Source organism: Meles meles, chromosome 6 (genome assembly GCF_922984935.1).
Source record: "Meles meles chromosome 6, mMelMel3.1 paternal haplotype, whole genome shotgun sequence".
NCBI classification, from domain to species: Eukaryota; Metazoa; Chordata; class Mammalia; order Carnivora; family Mustelidae; genus Meles; species Meles meles.
The window spans coordinates 40,950,719-40,969,127 of NC_060071.1; the positions used below are offsets into that span (position 1 = coordinate 40,950,719).

An 18,409-nucleotide genomic window follows, 5' to 3' on the forward strand; every position below is an offset into this window, starting at 1 on the left:
TTGATTTGGGTCCTTTCTCTTTTTTCCTTGGTTAGTTTATCTAAGGGTTTGTCAGTTTTGTTTATCTTTTCAAAGAACCAAGTCTTAGTTTGCTTTAATCTTCTGTATTATTTTTCTTTTCTCCATTTTATTTATTTCTGCTCAAATCTTAACTAGTTCCTTTCTTCTGCTAACCTTGGGCTCAGTTTGTTCTTCTTTTTCTAGTTCCTTGAGGTGTAGAGTTAGGTTGGTATCTTTCTTGCTTGTTAATATAGACATTTATTGCTATGAACTCTTGTAGAACTGCTTTTGCTGCATCCCACAGGTTCTGGTGTGTTGTGTTTCCATTTTTGCTTGTTTCAATAAAATTTTTATTTTTACTTATTTATTTTTAAAGATTTTATTCTTAAGTGATATCTGTACCGAAGGTGAAGCTTGAACTCACAATCCAAGATCAAGAGTCCTATGCTCTACCACTGAGCCAGCCAGGTGCCCTGCACTCATTGATTTTTTAGGTGGGTTCATGGAAATTTTTAAATTTTCCCTTTAATTTCTTTTTTGATTTATTGCTTCTTCAGAAGAGTGATGTTTAATTTCCATATATTTATGAATTTTTCAGCTTTTCATTTGTGATTGACTTCTAATTCTATGCCATTGTAGTCAGAGAAGATACCCGGAGGGTTTTAACCTTGTTGAATTTGCTAAAATTTGTTTTGTGACCTAACATATGGCCCATTCTAGAATATGTTGCTGTGTGCTTGAGAAGCATGCATATTCTGCTGTTGTTGGACAGAATGTTCTATATATATTTAGGTGATTTGGTCCATAGTGTTGTTCAGATCCACTATTTTCTTATTCTCTATCTGGATGACCTATCCATTGTTGAGAGTGGGGTGTTAAAGGCCCCAATTATTATTGTAATACCATTTTACTTCCTTTTTTTTTTTAGCTTGGTTAGTTTTTGCTTTATGTATTTAAGTTCTCCAATGTTAGGCACATAAATACTTATAACTGTCATACCTTCTGGATGTATTGACCTTCTTTGTCTTTCTATTTTAGTTTAAACTCTATTTTGTCTGATATAAGCATAGCTACTCCTGCTTTTCTTTATTACCATTTGCTTGTAAAGTCTTTTTCTATCCCGTCTTTCTGTCTATGTATGTCTGTAAGGCAATGGTGAGTCTCATAGGCCATATAATTTTGGATCTTTTTTTTTTTAATCCATCAGTCATTCTCTGTATTTAATTGTAGAATTTAATTCATTTATGTTTAAAGTAATTGATGATAGGTAAGGACTTACTACTGCCATTTTGATGTTTTCTGGTTGTTTTATAGATGTATTGTTCTTTGTTTCTTATCCTGCTGTCTTTTTTATTTGTTTTGATTTTTTTCTTTTGGTATTAGTATGCTTTGACTTCTTTATTGTTTTTTTATAAGGACCATAGATAGTCTTGCATTAAATATCTTAAACTTATACCATTCTATGTTAAGCAGATAACAACTTTGACTGAATTTGTAAACTTTATACTTTTACTTCTCCTCTCCCTCATATTTTCAGTTATTGCTGTTACAGTTTATATGTTTTTTAGATTGTATAGCTAATAACAGATTATTATAGCTATGGTTATATTTACTACAATATAATACTTTTAATCAATAGAATTATAACTGAATTATATACTACTATTACTATATTGCAGAATCTAAGTATGATTTACCATTATTAGTGAGATTTACACTAACTTTTTATGTTTTTATGATGTTAGTGTGTGTTCATTTGCCCCCATTCAAAGAACTCCATTTAACATTTCTTGTAAGGCAAGCCTGGTGACAATGAGCTCCCTCAATTTTCATTTGTTTGAGAAAGTCTTTATCCTTCCTTTGTCTCTGAAGGTCAGCTTTGCCAGGTATAGAATCCTGGTTGACAGGAGTGTTTTTTCAATATTTTGAATATGTTATCCTGGTATCTCCTGGCCTGGAAAGTTTCTGTTGAAAAATCCACTCACAGACTTATGGAATCCTCTTCTTTTTTTTTTTTTTTTTTTTAAGATTTTATTTATTTATTTGACAGACAGAGATCACAAGTAGGCCGAGAGACAGGCAAAGAGAGAGGGAGGAAGCAGGCTCCCTTCTGAGTAGGGAGCCAGATGCGGGGTCAATCCCAGGACCCTGAAATCATGACCTGAACTAAAGGCAGTAGCTTAACCCACTGAGTCACCCAGGCACCCCTCAGTTATTGTATTTTTTAACTCTAAGATTTCTCTTTATTTTTTTGATGATGGTTACTGTTTCCTTGTCAAACTTCTTATTTTGTTCATGCATTGTTTTCCTAATTTCATTGAATTGTCTCTGTTTTCTCATAGGTCACTAAACTTCCCTTAGAGAATTATTCTGAATTTTTCGTGTGCCAGTTCATGGATCTCCATTTCTTTAGGGTCAGTTATTGGAGCTTTATTAGTTTCCTTTGGTGGTATCGTATTTATCTGACTTTTCATAATCCTTGATTCCTTATGTTGGCATCTGTGCATTTGCGTAATCTGACTCCTCTTCCAGACTTTACAGGTTTGCTTTGGCAGAGACAGTTCTTCACCAATCAGTTCAGTTTGGGTGTCTGGGTGTGTCTGCTGGTATTATCCTTTGGCAGGTGGGGTCTGCTATTATGGTCTATTCGAGGGCAAGGCAACTATATGAAGTCTGAGGACAGGAATGAGGGGGTGCATCACTGGTTGAGAACTGTTGGATAGGACTACTGACTTGACTCCCTAACCAAGTAAGTCTATAGGATGAGCTCTGCGTTTGCCTGGACTTTCTAGTCAGGCTTCCTAAATGGTCAGGATGGGGTGCTATATTCAGTAATGGATGGGGCTATAAATTACCTTTCTTGCCCTGTCAGGACAGCAGGATAGAACCCAGGGCTTGTACGGCACAATGTTTGGTGACCCAGATCAGACCAGAGTGTTCACTTAATTCACTGGTTGGGTGAGGCCACTGCTTTTGCTCAACATATAGGGAAGCCGTGGGTTGTGTTATCTCTTCTAGTGCTACTATGTATAGGGCTGTTCAATGGGCTATGCAGCATTCCATGTGCTCTGTTTGGGTTCCCTGTTCAGACAGGCCAAAGGTTATAGTCAGTGATGAGCAGGGCTATGAATTTGATTCCCTGCCTGGGCATAGCAGGAGAAGCAACTCTAATGCCAGTAAAGGTCTTTGTTGTCTTAACTTAAGCCAACCAACACCCCAAGTTCCCTGACTGAGCAGGGCCATTGTTTGTTATGTAAACTATCAGCTCTGCTCACCTGCCTCTCAGCACAAGTGCTGTTGGGCCACACAGCTTCCAGGTGTTTTTGCCAGCCTTTCTGGTCAGAAGACGCCAAAAGACATTCAGCAGAGCAGGTGATCCTGTGATTCAGATCCTTGCTTGGTCTTGAGGGGGAGAGGCTACTCAATTTCCCAAAATCTCTCCAGTTGGGAAGGGCTGGGAGCTCCCCTCAGCCTTGGCTGTGAATTGATCCCCCTATCTGTTCACAGCACCAGAATTCTCCATGCTGTGTATTGGCTTTGCTCTGTGGATGATCAGTTGTGCTTACCTGCCCCTTAGGTAAGTGCTGCTGGGCCACACGGTTCCAGTTGTTGCCAGCCCCTCTGGTTAGATGGGGCTGGAAGGCGTTCTCTATAGTGGGTGGAGTTGTGATTCACCGACTTGTCTGGGTATGGGCAAATTGGGCTTAGCATTGAAAAAACTTCTTTTGAGGATCAGAATCAGGCAGATCTGCACCCTCCTGAATTTCCTGGTAGAGTGTCCCTTCTACTTGCTTCTGTGGATGAGCAGAGTCACTGATTGAGATTACTACCTGGTCACTGGTCTGCCAAGATTTCTGTGCTGGTCGTCGCCAGCCGTTCTCCCCTTCTCTATCACACATTCCCAGTGTTTATCCTCTGCAGATTGTCCTGTAGTCTCCATGAGTTGAGATCAGAGTAGGGGCTCCTGAAAAGTTACCCACAGTACTGGGGGCAGTGGTTGTTCCCTCTGAGTTCTCCTTTCCCACTGGAAGAACCAGAGGCTCAGGGGAGTCCTCTCTGCAAGATGCTGCACTGGCCTGGGGGAGGGACATGTGGTCAGTGTGTAGGTACTTCTTTTACCCTTCTAATGCAGTCTGTCTTGGTCTCTGAGGTACAGTGGGCTGCTTCTGTCTCGCCGTTTGTTCTAGGATTCTCTCAATGGTGTCCAGTTCTTGTTATTCTTGGAAGGAGAGCAAAAGTCAGGAACAACCTATGTCATCATCTTCGTGACATCACTTCCTACCTCGTGTATATGAGAGAAGAAAGAAGTCTTTGGATAATCTTCTTAAGCACCTCAGAAAAGACCATTTCCTGTCAGGTAGGTCAACTTGTCTCCTTTCCTAGGATGTCCTTATTTTCTGTGTTATTTCTTGTAAATGCTTATTCCCAGAAACTTTCTTTTTTTTTTTTTTAACATTTTATTTATTTATTTGACAGACAGAGATTTCAAGTAGGCAGAGAGGCAGGCAGAGAAAGAGAGAGGAGGAAGCAGGCTCCCTGCTGAGCAGAGAGTCCGATACAGGGCTCGATCCCAGGACCCTAGGATCATGACCTGAGCCGAAGGCAGAGGCTTTAACCCACTGAGCCACCCAGGCGCCCCATTATTCCCAGAAACTTTCTATTTTTCTTCATCCTTTTTCCCCCCTTACTGTTACCTAAAGTTAGCCAAGGGACTATTATGGTTGATGTCAGTATGTTTTTTGCTTTTCCATTTATAGTGGCTCAAATGTATCTGTAGCATCATTCTCCTCAATCAGCCTAGCTTTAGGTTGTCTACTATATCCTTGGCTACCTTCTATGTCTGCCTTGTAAATGGCTCTATAGTTGTAGGCCAACATCTTTGTCACTTGTAACCCTGGGGCCCTGGTTGAAACAGGGCTCAGCTCCGACATGAAGGCAACCGATCCCCTGGCTAGACAGTGACCTATGAGTTAACCAAGTATGAGAGCTTTGCCCAAGGAAGAGGTTAGTAATTATTAACAAACTGGCTTCTTTCTTGGAGAATACGAATATGATAGAGGGTAAGCAGTGGCAATAAAAACAGTAGCTAAAGACACACATGAGAAGGCAGACCTCAAAAACCATTAGACCACAGCAACAAGCAGAGGCAATAAGTAAGCTGAAATTGAGAGTAGACGGCTGAAAAGGCTTCCAGAAGATGTGATAGTTGCTTAGTAATAGTAGGAGCAATAGGCCTAGGGGTTGAGGGGAACAGAGTAGATTTCCTCATCGAGCTCCAGGGTAAGAAGGCACAAATGAGGAAGAACAGATTATTGTCCTGGCCTTGGGGAAATCCAGAATAACCACCCAGAAACCTAGGAACAGACATACAGTGACCTCATAGAAACTTAAAGACAGCTAGGGAACTAAAAGTTCTTTAAGTTCCAAAATAGTTCTAGCAACTGATTTATCTTCTCAGACCCCCAGGAAAAGGTCCCCATTGCTCTCTTACTTTGGTGTGAATCCCTCTTTCTCCAAAAGAGTTTTATACATACAGTATGGTCCTGATCATCTGAAGGGCTCAGTCATATGTCAAGAATTGCATCCTCTTGGAAGTCTTGCCTTATCCATTCCTCAGCCCACCCCCAACCTGGTTGAGTTAGCTCTTTTCTCTGTGGTCCTATAGAAACTTGCATAGCCTTATGTCAGAGATATGATCACGTTATAAGTTAATTGTAGGTTTACTTGGGTCTGTCCTCCCCAACCCTGGCTCTCAGTACTATGAACTTTATGAGGGTAGGGAGTATGTTTTCATTCTTCTCTGTATCTTCAACATATAGGGACAACATCGTCCTTACCATAAGTAGCCAAACAGTATATGTTTATTGAATTCAGTTATTGAATTGGAGAGGGCTTCTTTTATTTAGGCCAATGAGGGAAAAAAGGCAGAATGGGCCAATAACAAAACTTACTGGTTGGGTGCCTGGGTGGCTCAGTTGGTTAAATCACTGCCTTCAGTTCAGGTCATGATCCCTGAGTCGGGGGATTGAATCCTGCATCGGGCTCCCAGCTTTGTGGGGAGTCTGCTTCCCCTCTCATGCTCTCTCTCACTCTCTCTCTCAAATTAATTAATTAATTAAAAAAAACTTACTGGCTTATCCAAAATAGTGCAGGAACTGAGAACTTACTTAACCCATACTGAAAATTTATGTCTCCTTGACTCTACAAAAATTTCCAAACCGGCCAATTTTGTCTGTTCAGTCTGACTTCTGGTCCTACAATTCTTCAGTGTTTTTGCTTGTTTGCTTTGGTGTGTGTGTGTGTGTTGTGTGTGTTGTTTTGTTTTGTTTTGTTAGAAAGGAAGAGAGGGGTGGGGAAGGAAAGAAAGGGAGAGAATTTTTTTTTTTATTAATTTTATTTTTTCAGTGTTCTAAGATAGGTTGTTATGCACCACACCTAGTGCTCCATGCAATATGTGTGTGGTGCAATACCACCATCAGGCTCACCCAATTCCCTACTTCTCTCCCCTCCAAAACCCTGAGTTTGTTTCTCAGGGTCCACAGTCTCTCATGGTTCGTCTCCCCCCTCCGCAATTTCCCCCAACTCACTTCTCCTCTCCATCTCCCCATGTACTCCATGTTATTCCTTATGCTTCACAAGTAAGTGAAACCATATGATACTTGACTCTCTCTGCTTGACTTATTTCACTCAGCATAATCTCCTCCAGTTCCGTCCATTTGATACAAATGTTGGGTATTCATCCTTTCTGATGGAGGTATAATACTCCATTGTATAAATGAACCTTATCTTCTTTATCCATTCGTCTGTTGAAGGGCATCTTGACTCTTTCCACAGTTTGGCAATCGTGGCCATTGCTGCTATGAACTTTGGGGTACAGATGGCTCTTCTTTTCACTACATCTGTATCTTTGGGGTAAATACCCAGTAGCGCAATTGCAGGGTCATAGGGAAGCTCTATTTTTAATTTCTTGAGGAATCTCCACACTGTTCTCCAAAGTGGCTGCACCAACGTGCTTTCCCACCAACAGTGTAAGAGGGCTTATCTTTTTTCACAACCTAACAGTTGTTGTTTACTGTCTTGTTAATTTAAGCCATTCTAACTGGTGTAAGGTGGTATCTCAATGTGGTTTTGATTTGGATCTCCTGATGGCTAATGATGATGGACATTTTTTCATGTGTTTGTTAGCCATTTGTATGTCTTCTTTGGAGAAGTGTCTGCTCATGTCTTCTGCCCATTTTTTGATGGAATTATCTGTTTTTTGAGTGTTGAGTTTGAAGAGTTCTTTATAGATCTTGGCTATCAGCCCATTGTCTGTAGTGTCATTTGTGAGTATCTTCTATTCCGTGGGTTGCCTCTTTGTTTTGTTGACTGTTTTCTTTGCTCTTCAGAAGCTTTTTATCTTGTTGAAATCCCAGAAGTTCATTTTTGCTTTTTTTTTCCTTTGACTTTGGAGACATGTCTTGAAAGAAGTTGCTGTGGCTGATGTGGAAGAGGTTACTGCCTATGTTCTCCTCTGGGATTTTGATAGATTCCTGCCTCACGTTGAGGTGTTTTATCCATTTTGAGTTTATCTTTATGTATCGTGTGAGAGAATGGTCAAGTTTCGTTCTTCTATACATAGCTGTCCAATTTTCCCAGCACCATTTATTAAAGAGACTGTCTTTTCTCCACTGTATATTTTTTCCTGCTTTGTCAGAGATTATTTGACCATAGAGTTGTGGGTCCATATTTGGACTCTCTACTCTTTTCTACTTGTTTATGTGTCTGTTTTTGTGCCAGTACCATGCTGTCTTGGTGATCACAGCTTTGTAGTCAAGCTTGAAATCAGGCAACGTGATGCCCCAGTTTTGTTTTTCTTTTTCAACATTTCCTTAGAAATTTGGGGTAGAGAGAGAAAGAGAATCTTAAGCAGACTCCATGCCCACTGTGGACCCTGACACAGGGCTCAATCTCAGAACGCTGAGATTGTAACCTGAGCCAAAATCAAGAGCCGGATGCTTAACTGACTGAGCCACCAGGTTCCCCCAGTTCTCCAGTTTTAAACTTTGGCCAGCTCTGTACCTTTCAAGAAGAGTTATGTTCTCCTTTCAGCTCTCGTTTCTCATTTGCATTCAGAGCCACGCTCTTGGGTGAGCCAGGCTTGAGGCTTCTTCTCTGGCAGATCCTCTGGGCTTTGGAGCTTAGAGTCTAGGGTCCACGTCCCAGACCTACTACTTGCCACTTTCGTAGTCACAGGTAAGTTCCTTTCCTTTCTGAGCCTCAGTTTCCTAACTGGTAAAAGTGGAGATAAGGACAATTACCTTGTGCAGTTAGGCTTGAGGGTTTGATGGAAAATATTTATGAAAATACCTAGCATAAGGCACACAGTGAGCACACAGTAAGAGCCAAAATAATATGACTTTCCCTTTTTTCCTTCTTCCTGGGAAGGTTAAAGAAGATAAGGAAAGACAAGGGGTGATGGGAGAGTGCAAGGGCCCCAACAGTGATAGGAGCCCTGAAAACCAAATGTAGCCTGGTGACCATGTACCACCACTTTAAAATCTGGGGAAGTACAGGTTGTGGTTACTAAAAGCTATCCTGCCCGAGGCAGCTGCTTCAGGAGATAACTTGATCAGAGCATGAAAAAATATTCACACCCTTCCAGGCTAAAATTGGGGCACAGCAAATAGTGAGACAGGCACCATTCATTGCAAGGAAAAAATTTTTACCCACAACTAACAAAAAAAATTAGGGAGGTTCATCAAATTCTATCTCAGAAAGCTCTGGGAGTATACAGAGGTGTCTGACAGCAAACCCTGGCAACTCACAACTCTGGGACTAGAAAAGGAGAAAGAATAGAAGTTGTTAATAATCATTTGGGAGAATTCAGAGTAGTCATAGGAATTTCAAACATATTCATCCCTTTTAAGGTCCCTAAAGAAAGCCAAATGAAACCAGCTACTCTTATTTTCAGGGACTCCAAAACCAGAAAGTTGGGCCCAGGGTCAGAGTCTATGCTTTCTAGCTACTCTAGGAAGTGTTCCCTTAAATCAGCATTAAAACTGTTAAAGTTAATTTGTGATGTATTTAGAACAGGCTACTCAGCAGTCAAGGGATTGTGTATGGCAGGATAGGGGTAGAGTTCCAAAACAGGATGAGCTTGATAGCCAAATTTTTCTGACTACAAATGTCACTGATTGCTGCTGCCTAATATGTTAAGATTGTTATTAACTGGAAAAACAATGTCTAAATGACTACAGTTCTTCTGCAACCACTGCCCCTCTTCCTCATGAAAGAACACTTTTTAAATAAGTAGACTCCCCAACCTATTTTTAAAGACAAGTGACTTAGGACTAAATAGACCTTTCCACTATAGTTGGTGAAAGTCATTTTATCATTTTTAATACCCTCAAATATATTGTTGGAGTAAGGCTTCAGTTTCCTTTCTGGATCAAAGATACTCTTTCTGAATATCTTTTAAAATGTTTTGATATAAAAATGATTCGGTCTTAAGTTACTGCTCAGAAATAAATTGTATTTAATGGTGTTTTGGAAGAGTTAATTAAAGAATCCCATATATGAAGATTAAATCAAGATGTCAGACTGAGGGAAACTTAATCTTTACCAAATCTTATGAAATGACAGAAAAGATTGAGAGATGGGAGGGGGGGAGGGAGAGGGAAATAATTGGTAGCAGGATGGGGGACAAAAAGTGCCATCAGTGTATCAGAGATTTTTAGGAGATGGTGGTGTCAGAACTTGGATGAACAAACTAGAGCAAGTGAACCTCAAATACTCAGAAGCTTAAGATAGCTAAGGAGGTGGAAGCAATTTCAGGGAAGGTCCCAGCTGAGAGAGAGCAGATTCAGTGAATGGGGGGTGCTAAGATAGTGACCAGAAGGACTGAGATCCTGCATGTGGAGCAGTTAGACTGCTGATTGCCTTCCCTTTTCCTGCTTATATTGGTCCACATATTAAAGCAGTGAGGCTGTGGGGTCATAGGAGCCAAAGAATAGCATAGGAGAATGGATCTCAGGAGGGAGAGGGAGACTCCTCACTCTGAAAATATCCTGCTCAGCAGTATGTCTTTCCCTTTCCCTATAATCACCAAAGTCAATCCACATTAAGCAGAAATAGAGGGCTAATAGGGATTCTTATTAACAAAGTACAAGAATAATCTGCATTTTAGAGGCACAAAACTCAGTAAATTCTGAAATAATACTTGAGGAAAGAGAGCTAATAAATAAAATAAAAAGATAAGTATAAATTTATTTTATAAATGTTATCTTAGAATTTTAAGAAAAATAAAATTATAAGTAAAATATATAGTTACAGTTATTACAAATATATGTTATCCTCAGAGAGACTGAGGGTCTCATAAATATGAAACAAACCACAAACCACACTTAGAATTTAAAAACCAGGATTTTTGAAATAAAAAGCCTTAGCAGTTATGTATCACAGAATCTCCTTGAAAGTAGACTATAGGTGCACCTGGTGGCTCAGTGGGTTAAAGCCTCTGCCTTTGGCTCAGGTCATGATCCCAGGGTCCTGAGATTGAGCCCCACATTGGGCTCTCTGCTCCGCGGGGAGCCTGCTTCCTCCTCCCTCTCTGTCTGCCTCTCTGCCTACTTGTGATCTCTGTCAAATAAATAAATATTTTTTTTAAAAAAGTAGACTATAGGATGAACTTTAACAAAATAAATAAGGAATTTAAGAAAGATGAATACGTTCAAGGAACAGTGAAGAGAAAAATTTAACTTGTAGTTATCTAAATATGGTGTATGTTTAGAAATCAGTAACATAAAATTAAAATCTAGATTAGATGTTCGTGAACTTTTCTGTAAAATACCGGAGAGTAAATATTCTCTGCTTATGGTTCTTTCAGTCTCTGTTCCAACTACTCAACTCTACTGCTGTAGACTGAAAGCAGCCACAGATAATATGTAATTGAATGGTCATGATTGTGGTCCAATAAAACTTTATTTATAAAACAGGCAGCAAGACCGATTTGGCTTGCAGGCCAAACCCTATTCTAGATGACGGCAATAGAAAGACACCAGAGACAAGGCATGATGAAGTGAGACGAGGAAAGTTCTAAAAGCATGACAAAAGATACGTGCACACATACAACCAGATGGCAGGAAAAAAGTCAAGCCATCAGTAATCAATACATGACAAATGGAATCAATTTCTTCAATAAAGACAGAGAATCTTAAGTTTGGTAAAGCAAGAGTACATCTAGCTCTAAGCTATTTAGAAGAACTATATCTAAAAAGAAGGTCAAAAATAAAAACACATGCAAAGATATATCCTGCAAGCATTAAAAATAGATTGTGTGATAACAATGTTAGACAAAAAAAAATTAATGCAAAGAGAATTTAACAAGATAAAGAACATACATGTTGATGAAAGAAACAATTCCATAAGAAGCTTTATTAATAATGAACTTTAATAATCCTACCAATATAAAATCAAAAGTTATGCTTGTAACTTATAAAGTAAAACCTGGTAGAAATACAAATAGTATTTATGAACACAAATACAGAAATCCTAAGTATTAGCAAAGTGAACCCAGAAATGTGTTTTTTAAATGAATACATTTATATAGAAATGTAGAAAAATCATAACTAAGTAGGATTTATCCAAGGTAGTCAAAGCTGATTCAAAATTCAGAATATATTAATACAAATCATTATACTCAAAGACAAAAATGATATAATTATCTTAAGAGAAGCCAAAAAGCATTCAATACAATTTGACATCTATTTTTTATTAGGAAGAAAATGATTATAGCAAACCATATGTAGGAAAAACTTCTCAATTTTAATGAAAGATATGTGTATACACAAGCATCATGCCTAATCATAAAATATCAGAAGTTTTCACACTAAAGTTTTTCAATGTTGTTTTGAGAGCTCTAGCCAGTACTATGTGATAAGAAAAAGAATAGTTAAAAGTGACAATCCAGGAGACAATATTTTCAACTGTTTTTGAATACATTTTATGATATGTAATAAACACCAAAGAATCAATAAAGAAAATATAAACAACCTAATAGAAACATTATGAAATAGGGTCCTGGGATCGAGCCCCGCATCCGGCTCTCTGCTCCGCAGGGAGCCTGCTTCCTCCTCTCCTCTGCCTGCCTCTCTGCCTAGTTGTGATTTCTCTCTGTCAAATAAATAAAATATTTTAAAAAAAGAAACATTATGAAATATATGAATAATCACTTCAGTGGGAAGAAATATAAATAATGAATAGAAATATAATTTTTTAATTGAAATACAGTTGACACACAATGTTACATTAGTTTCAGGTGTACAACATAGTGATGGAATATCTCTGTACCTGTGCTATGCTCACTGCAAGTGTAAACACCATCTGTCACAGTACAATGTTATTACCATACCATTGATTATATTCCCTATTGCTGTACCTTTCATCCCCATGCCTTACTCATTTCATAACTGTATCAGACCTGTATCTCTCCCTCCCCTTCCCTCATTTTGCCCATCCCCTTTCCCCCTCCCTTCTGGCAACCATCAGTTTTTTCTCCGTATCTATGGTTCTGTTTTCGCTTTTTTTTTGCTTTTTAAGTTTGACATACAAGTAGGATCATTTGGTTATTGTCTTTGTCTGACTTAAGATGTGTAATTTAAAGTAAGAGTGAATTGCTTTTTTTTCTTTTATATCCTTAAAACTGGCAGAATTTTAAAAGATTGATAATAATTTTTAAAAAGATTGATAATATTTATATACAACTGAAACTAATATTACACTGTATATTAACTAACTAGAATTTAAATAAAAACTTTTAAAAAGATTGATAATATCTAATGTTTAAAAGATGTGAGGAAGGGGTGCCTGGGTGGCTCAGTGGGTTAAAGCCTCTCTCTTCGGCTCAGGTCATGATCCCAGGGTCCTGGGATTGAGCCTCGCATCTGGCTCTCTGCTCATCGGGGAGCCTGCTTCCTCCTATCTCTCTGCCTGCCTCTCTGCCTACTTGTGATCTCTGTCTATCAAATAAATAAATAAAATCTTTAAAAAAAAAAAGATGTAGGGAATCAGGTATTTTTATGTATACTTGGTCAGAATGTAACTTGTAAGGCTTTCTGGAAAGCAATTTGGTAGAATTTACCAAACATTTTTTATTATACAATTATTATTATTATTATTATACAATTTTTATTATTCAGCAATTTTGTTTCTACAGGTTTAGCCAAAGTAAGTTAATTGTTCATAGTGTACCATGAAATACTTATTTGTGTGCACAAAGAAAACTTAAGAATGTTTGATGCAGCTTGGTTTTGAAGAGTGAAAAAATAGGAATAATCTAAATTTCCACTAATTGGAAAACTACTGAATTTATTATGTTACCTTGATACTACGAACATTGTGTACCTTTAAAAAAAATTTAAGCTGATCTGCATTAGACTTAGAAAGAGCTTAAGATGTATTTTTAGGGTAAAATTAAAATTATAGAATTATTGTGAAGCATTAATGTATATTTTTTAAATGTTACTACACATTGGCATGTATTTATGCATGTAAATGCATAGAAATTGATTTGGAAGTAAGCTTACTTGATTCTTTTCTTTAGGGAAGACAGCAAGAATGGGAGAGCAAGACATGAAGGTAGGATTAATATTTTACTCTTATGTCTTTCAGTGTTGTTTGAATCTTTCAGTGAAAATATATTCATGAAATTTCTATGATTTAAAAAAATTATTTTGAGTTTTGACATACTGAAATTAAAGTGCACAAATTTTAAGTATATAGCCCAATGAATTTTTATATATGTATTACTCACGTAACCACTATCCCCAGAATGCTCCATTGTGCCCCTCCATTGTGCCCACAACCATAGATTATTTTGTCTGTCTGAAATTCATAGAAATAGAATTTTGTGCCTGGGGTTTTTTGTTTGTTTGTTTGCTTAGTATTATCTGTTATACTTTTTCAAAAAATATTATCTTTCTTGTTTAGTATTATCTGTTATACTTATCCGTGTTATCGGTTCTTTTTAACTGCTTGTAGTATTCTACAATTTATTCACTCTACCATTAATAGGCATTTGAGTTATTTCTAGTCTCAGGCTGTTATGAGGAAAAATGATATGATAGTCTTGTACATGCCTTTTGTGTGACACGTTCGTACATTTTCTCTCATCTACCATGCATTTTCTCAGTTGGAACTGCTGGGTGATAAGAGAGGCTTTAGTAGACCCCAGTGATTCATAGTGATTGTAACAATTTATATTCTCATTGGTAATATATGAAAGTTCCAGTCCTAGTTGCTCCATATCCTGGCCACCACTTCATATTGGCAGTCTTTTTCATTGTAGCCATGCTGAGTGTGTACTGATCTTTTATTATGGCTTTATTTTTATTTACATTTCCCTGATGACTGATCATAAAGTACATCTTTTCAGATTCTTATGTCCATGCTTAGTAGTCTCTGCAAAGTATCTCCTTAGGTTTATTGCTCACTTTGTTTGAGCTATCTTCATTGAGTTATTTATCTTTTTCTTATCTATTTGTAGGTATTTAGATATTGTGGCTATGAGTGGTTTGTTGGATACATGTGCTGTATATATGATATGGTATATATGCATACACAGATACATATGCATTTATATCATGAATATCTTGTTTTATGCTGTGTCTTGCCTTTGACTCAATGCTGTCTTTTCAGAAATAGAATTTAAGAACTTTATCAATCTTTTGTGGTTCATATTTTTGGGGGGAGTCTTATTTAAGAAATCACTGCCTACCCCAAGGTCATAAAATTCTTCTATGTTATGTTCTAGAACAGGGGCAGCAAATGATGGCCCATGTGGTCTGCCCACAGGTTTTGGTAAATATATTTTTTATTGGAACACAGCCATTTCCATTCATTTATGTATTGTCTAAGGATTCTTTTGTGCTAGAACAAAAGAGTTGTGGAGTTGCAACAGAGACTATGTCACCCATAGTCACCAAAAATATTGACTATCTGGCCATTTACAGAAAACATTTATCAACTCCTATTCTAGAAAATTACTGATTTCCTTATATATTAGGTCTACAATCCAGTTGAAATTAATTTTTATAAGTGATGTAAAACAGTGTTAAGGTCTGTTTGTTCCATGTGAATCATTCAATTGCTCCAGCTTCTCTTATTGAAAAAAAATCTTACTACCCTAAGTTTGGAGTGTCAGCTTTGTTGTACATCAGCTTACTATTACATATGGTGCCCTATTTCTGGACCCTCTTTTTGTTCCACTGATCTGTTTTATCTGTCATTGCTGCAGTATCACCCTGTCTGAAACATTGTCACTTTATGCCAAGTCTAGATATCTGATCATATAAATCCTCCAACAATTTCTTCAAGTTGATTCTTTGGCTATTATAGGCTGTTTGCATTGATGTATAAATTTTAGTATTCTCCTCAGTGGTTTAAGCCGCTGCCTTCGGCTCGGGTCATGATCTCAGGGTACTGGGATCGAGTCCCGCATTGGGCTCTCTGCTCAGCGGGGAGCCTGCTTCCCTCTCTCTCTCTCTGCCTGCCTCTCTGTCTACTTGTGGTCTCTCTCTGTCAAATAAATAAATAAATAAAATCTTAAAAAAAAAAAATTTCCAAAGAAAAACCTGCTGGAATCTTGATTGATCCTGCACTGAATCAGTAAATTAATTTGAGGAGAATTAACATCTTTACAATATTGAGTCTCCAAATCCTTGAACGTGGTAAGCTATCCATTTATTTAGGTCATCTTTAATTTTTCCCGGCGGTTTTACAGTTTTCAGGTTCGTGATCATGCATCCTTCGTTGGATTCATTCCTAAATATTTGAGGTTTTCCAAAACTATTGTTAATGATATTGTTTCTAAAGTTTAATTTACTAATTATCTTTTCTAATACATAGAAATATAATAGATATTTATATATTGACAGCTTAATTCATTTATTAACTCTAATAGTATATATGTTCTTTTGAGTTTCCATATTATTTACAATAATAACACTTGGAATGACAGTTTTACAGGCTCCTTTCCAATATTTTTTTTTCGTTTTTTTTTTAAAGATTTATTTATTTGACAGAGAGAGATCACGAGTAAGCAGAGAGGCAGGCAGAGAGAGAGGAGGAAGCAGGCTCCCCGCTGAGCAGAGAGCCCGATGCGGGGCTCGATCCCAGGACCCTGAGATCATGACCTGAGCTGAAGTCAGAGGCTTAACCCACTGAGCCACCCAGGTGCCCCTCCTTTCCAATATTTATACCATTTAATTCTTTTTCTGTTTTGTTGTACTAACTAGTATCGATTAGTGAAGTAATAAAATGAATAGTAAAATAAAGGCAGAAGTGCTTGAGTTGTTCCTGAACTCAGGGAGAAAGCACACAACATTTCACCACTAAATATGTTAACAGTAGTCTTTTTATATATAAATTTAATCACGTTAAAAACGTTTTTTTCTATTCCTATCTTGCTGAGAGTTTTTATCATGAAATAGTGGTTAATTTAATTAGATGTCTTTTTGCATCTATTGAGGTAATTATATGACTTTCACTTTTATTACCTTAATGAAGTGAATTATATTGACTTTCAAAATTCAAACCTTTTTTTTATTCCTAGAATAAACCAATTTGGTTATGACCTGTTATCTTTTTAATGTATTCTCTGGGTTTGATTTTCTAGTAGTTTGCTCTTGTGTGTCTGTTAATATTATAATTTTGTTGTTATATTTTTTTATCAGGTTTATGCTGGCCTCATAAAATAAGTTATGAATAAATGTTCTCTCTCTATTCCTTGAAGAGATTGTGGAAGATTAGTACTATTTCTTTCTTAAATATTCTAAAAATTTACCAGTAAAGACCTCTAGGCTTGATATTCTTTGGGGATATGTTTTTAATTACAGATTTAATATATTTAACAACTATTCAGATTTTTTCCTGATTTTTCTTGTGTCAATTTGATAAATCGTGATTTTTAAAGAAATCTTCCAGGGGCACCTGGGTAACTCACTTAAGCATCTGACTCTTGCTTTCAGCTCAGGTCATGATCTTAGGGTCCTGAGATCAAGCCTTGCACAGACCTCTGTGCTCAATGGGGTGTCTGCTTGAGAATTGTTTTCTCTCCCTGTGTCCCCCCCACCTACACACGTCTAAAATAAATAAATAAATCTTTAAAGGAAATCTTCAGTTTTACTTAGGTTGTCACATTTATTTGTATAAAACTGTTCATAATTATCTTGCAAAGAGTTTATCAAATTTTTGGTATTCTAAAAGGACAAAATTCTGACTGCTGATTTTTCTCCATTTTATGTCAGCTTTCTATTTTATCAATTTTTGTTTTAACTTTTACTCTTTTCCTTCTATTTTCTATTCTTTTTCTATTTCTTAAGATTGTAACTTAGAAATTGATTTTTTTCTTTTTAATATATGTATTTAAAGTAATTTTTACTGTAAGCACTATGAATCAATAGGTCCAATCAAGAGAGAGAAAACACACAGTAATTTGAAAAAGCTTAACATAATAAATGATTGACTAACATAACATAATAAGAAAAGAAAAAATAAAGAGTTATTAACCCTACCAGTGGACTGGAGTAATGATGGTTTGGTCAGCAAAACGTAAAGAACACTCTATAGCTACTACCCCTACAGCTTAGATAGTACACCCAAGAGAGAGACCCCCTCAAGGCCTGAGATCCAGACCTTGTTGTGGAAGGTTGCTGTAGCTCACTGAATGGCAGAGAAGTTCTTACAGCACCATATTGGTAAAAAGTGTGCTGGAAATCCACCCTCTGAAGTGCCAGGGAAACCTCAGAGCAGGCACTTTGCTACAAAGCTGCCCAATGGAGGTTTAGGGGAAGCTCCTGGCCATTGTGAACTGCAGAAGCCTAGCGCTGGGGAAAGTAATGTGTCCTGGAGAAGCTTGCCCAGCAAGCGTACCAGAATGAGGAAGCAAAAACAGTTTCCACCTGCAGTGTGTTTCCAGTGCCCTCTAATGACAAAGTTCTAGCCAGCAAGGAAAAATATTTAAAGGGCCCAAACCTGTTTACAAAAAGCTAGCAAATAGGTGAATTTGGAGCAGAGAGGCAAAAAATAATAAACAGCACACACTGCTTTTACCATATCCCATGAATTTTAATGCGCTGAGTTTTTATTATCTAATTGTTATTGTGCTTTCTTGGCTACTGGGTCAAGAAATATACATTTCTTTATATATTAATATATGTTTAATATTAATGTATTTAATATTCAAATATTTGAATAAATTCTATACATTTAAATAAATTAAATTTAAATATTTAATAATGCAATTTAATATTCTATATATTTATATTAATATATTATTAAATTTGATATATATTTCATAATATATATTTGTATACCAAGTAAATAAAATTTGTTAATTTTGTTCAGATTTCTATATAATTTATAATTTTTG

At 37.0% G+C, this 18,409-nt stretch overlaps 1 long non-coding RNA gene across 1 annotated transcript; it reads left to right on the forward strand.

Annotated features, from left to right (window-relative positions):
* Window positions 1-2,369: 2,369 nt before the first annotated feature.
* Window positions 2,370-13,617, forward strand: LOC123943971. Its single transcript, XR_006818709.1, has 5 exons — window positions 2,370-2,414; window positions 3,508-3,577; window positions 4,188-4,357; window positions 8,116-8,235; window positions 13,583-13,617. It is a non-coding gene; the product is annotated as an uncharacterized LOC123943971 (long non-coding RNA).
* The last annotated feature ends 4,792 nt before the right edge of the window (window positions 13,618-18,409 follow it).